Here is a 4,010-nt window from a genome sequence, read left to right as displayed (position 1 = left end):
GAGGGGAAGGGAATATCTGCACCTTGAACAACTTGATATAAAACAGGTCCCTGGATTTAGGTTGTGATTTCTGAGATTTAAAATATTCAAACTTGGGAAATAAAGAATCAATTAGGAATCCCCATGAGCACACAGCAGAAGGAAGCATGATAAGGAATCATGCTACCTAGGTGATCTTGGTCCATAGAGTTTGTCACTGGCTCACTCTCAGAGATACATCACCAAGCTTTTCTCCCTGGTTTATGACAGCCTGGAACCTCTGCTGAAACCTTTCCACCAGGAGAGACCCTGCTGGTATGTACACTACCAGAAGCGTAGCATCCAGGTGTCATAATAGCTCTGGATGGCAGTTTCACCATCAGTCGTGTCTCCTGACAACACTCTACCTCTCCCCAAATGGGAAGGAAATAGTTGTGGGAGATAAAAAGGTAGAAATGACCCCTTTAAAAAACTAGACTACCAGCTGTCTGTTGTCATAAGTAGTGGCTTGTGTGTATGATATACGCTGATATTTTAAATACCAGCAGGGTCACTTGTGGTAGGCAGATTTCAGCAGAGATTTCAGATGAGGGCAGACTAGGAAGAAAAGCTTGGTGATCTGTAGCTGAGTTTGCCAGTGAAAATCCTATGGATGATAATAGAATACTGTCAAGGGGAGACTCCTAGATGGAAAGTTGCCCAAAGTACATAGTGGGCATAGTGTGAAGTTGGCACGGGAGCAGGCAATATTCTCTTCTGTAACTTCTATTGTACAGGGAGTGACAACCCGAGTTGGAGCTGACTGGATAGCCATGAACAGCAACAAGAAAGCGGAAACAACACTGGCTTCTTGCCCTCCATGGAAGAATGATGTTATAAAGAGACAGTAAGTGCTGAATAAATATTGTTGTGAGGCCCTGGTTGCTTGGGGGGTTAAATGTTGGGTTGCTGACTGTAAGGTCAGCAGTTTGAACCCATCAGCCACGCAAAAAGAAAGATGCGTGTGTCTAGGCCAATAAAGAATTTCAGCCTCAGAAACACGAGGGAGCAATTCTACTCTGTCCTCTAGGGTTGCTATAAGTCAGAATGAACTGGATGGCAGTGGGTTTGACCTAGTGAATTGTTAGATGTCACCACGTCCATTCAGTTAGCAACTTAACTGCTGTACCACACAGGGCTCCTTCTCACTAACTAGGAATACAAATATGTCCACCAGCTTTCCCTTTGTTCATACTGCCTCCTCTGGGCTTGGCTGCTGCTTCTCTTTCTTCACCTTAAGGTGTCTTCTGATCTTTAACACCAAACTCACTGGTCACCTCTAATCTGCAGCCTGTCTAGACCACACCTCTTCTCCTTTATGCATATCTCAAGTGAGAATTACTCCATTGTTGTTCTCATTGTAAGTCAATTCATCCAACCACTCATATGTTCATTCAAAAAAATGCTACAACATATCTGCTGTGTGCCATGGTATTTGAAAGAAAAAGAAGAGCCAGAGATCATCTGTATTATTCGGTTCATGTGTCTCTTTTTCGTCATTACATGTGAATTCCCAGATGAGATACATTGAGATATTAGACCTACTGACGTCGCTTTTCTATTGCAGGACTCAACATTGTTTGACACACAGTCATTATTCAAAAGGCATTTCTTACATTCAAAGAAAGAAGTTGGTAGGAAATACAACGGACAGTCTTTGAAAACTTGGGCCAAAAAATATCCTTTCTGTGCTATGAACTCATTGAATCTTCAAAGCATATTTCTTTAGTTCAGTTGATCAGAAGATACTTATTGAGAGCTTATCCTGTGTCAGACTCTGAGTTGGTCTGTACACTGAGGACAATATAAACATTGTAACTATACACCCATCTATCTATCTAATCTTACTACTACTACATACAATCCAAGACTAAGATGAGCCTGATCCAAGCCATGGTATTCTCAATGATTTCATAGGCGTGTGAAAATTGAGCAATGAATCAGGGAGGCAGCAGAGGAAGGGCTGCATTGGCATTACAGTGTTGGAGAAGAATATTGAAGATATAGTGGAGTCCCTGAAGAACAAACAATCTGTCTTAATATAGTCAGCATGCTCCTGTTTCACATACTTGGCCATGTTGACAGGAGAGATCAGTGCCTGGAAAAGGCCATCACGCTTGGTAAAGTAGGTCAAAGAAAAAGAGGAAGACCTTCAATGAGGTGGATTTTGACTGCAAAAATGGTGTATGGTTCCTTATTTAAGGAACCATAATTTTGAGCTTATACAGACCATTGAATTTACCTGTCCTTATTATTACATTATACACGTTACAGGAAATCTTACAGAGCCCCAGTGTCAAAGGATAGGCAAATAGACTATTTATTTAAGGAACCATAATTTTGAGCTTATACAGACCATTGAATTTACCTGTCCTTATTATTACATTATACACATTACAGGAAATCTTACAGAGCCCCAGTGTCAAAGGATAGGGCAAGATACTCGATATGGTAAGACTAAAGAAAAACAAAGTATTTTTTTAACTAAGCCAACAATCTTCAAAAATGTCTTCCCCTACACTAAAAAGTGACTCAGTACTGCACCAGTAGGAAGTCTGATGGCTCCCCTGTGACTGTCAGATGCATCTAGATCTTTAACATATGTCACGAGAGTCTCCCCCAAAGACAGCAAATCTTTCCATCAAAAGAAAAGGACTTGCCTTCTGCTGGAGAAGAGAGGACTGAAAATCTTACCTCCTTCTGGTTCTGCAACCATTTGGAAAACACTTGGCGTCTCATCATTTTGCACAACAGCGTCCTAAGCCCTCAGCAAGATTGAGTTAATGTTTATGAAAATACTTTCACAACCTCTGTTAAATTGTTTCTTACTATTTCTGTTGCCCTTTGAGATTCTGGTACCTTTCCTCTGCTTCTTTGGGAAAACTTCCTATTTCCATCGTGCCAGTACTTCTGATCTAGATGCAACATGGTCGTGAAAGGACAATATTAGAAACGTGCCCAGACAAGAAGGGATTTTCTGAAGGACATAGCCCTCTTGGAGTGTTTAAAGTCAAGGCTAGCTGCAGAGCCCCTTGTAATGAGGCCATCCAGGCCCCCATAGGCGTGGACATTCAGCTGATGTCATGTCTCTAAAGCTACTCTGTTAAAAAAGAAAAAAAACACCCAGCTATGTCACAGATGGACAAGTGCCCATTATAGACTTATACTGCCAGCACACCCTTCTACAACTGCCATCCAACTTACTCCGGTGACGATACCTGGGCTCAAGGTGGCCAGTGAGGTACTTAGGCAGGACGTGGAAGGTTCTAAGGTGTAGCAATAGTGCTTCCGCTCCGGTTTTTATGTCTGGAGGAGAGAGGGCATGGACATCTTGAAAGTGGAGAATGAGTGCCCGAGTCCAATCCCCTGCCGCTACCTCTATCAGGGCGACTGCATTTTTTTCCTTCCGTGGTGAGTTGAGCCCAACTGTTTTAGCAGATGGTTTCTAGAGATAATTATTACTCTAGTGAACTGGAGGAAGAAAGTGCTCAAGAAATATCTGTTAATTTATTTGCTGCCCTGTAAAGCTACCATTAAAAAGGACAATAATGAAGAAATAACATGCCTTAAGCAAGGTGAAATAGGTAGGTAGGTGTCATAAACTCTCTTACTGGTGTTATTTCCTGGAATTAGCCGACCACTTACATTGAAAGAGCAGGAACCCTAAGGCACCAGATTGCCTTCCCTGTCCAGCCCATCCTTAGCGGGTAAAGCAGGCTGGGGACTGTGTGCGTGAAGAAGGGAAATAAAAGGATTGAACTGGTTTTATGCGGCACTTTCCCAGTTCTGTGAGGAAGCTGCAAACTACGATATCTGTCACTCAGGTTATTTCCTATGAGGTAAGGGCTCCTTTAAATTTGCTTTAAACCTGTGCTAATTATTTAAAATGATATTTTTCTTAGAATGGCATTAGGTAGCAAACAAAAGGGACTGTGACAAGTCAAGAGATGGCGGAAGGAAGAGAAAAGCTTTGTGTTTGAGTGCCTCTGATG

The sequence above is a fragment of the Echinops telfairi genome, unplaced genomic scaffold (genome assembly GCF_000313985.2).
Source record: "Echinops telfairi isolate 266 unplaced genomic scaffold, ASM31398v2 ScPeMD7_3533;HRSCAF=4204_0, whole genome shotgun sequence".
Taxonomy (NCBI): domain Eukaryota; kingdom Metazoa; phylum Chordata; class Mammalia; order Afrosoricida; family Tenrecidae; genus Echinops; species Echinops telfairi.
This window is presented reverse-complemented; position numbering follows the sequence as displayed.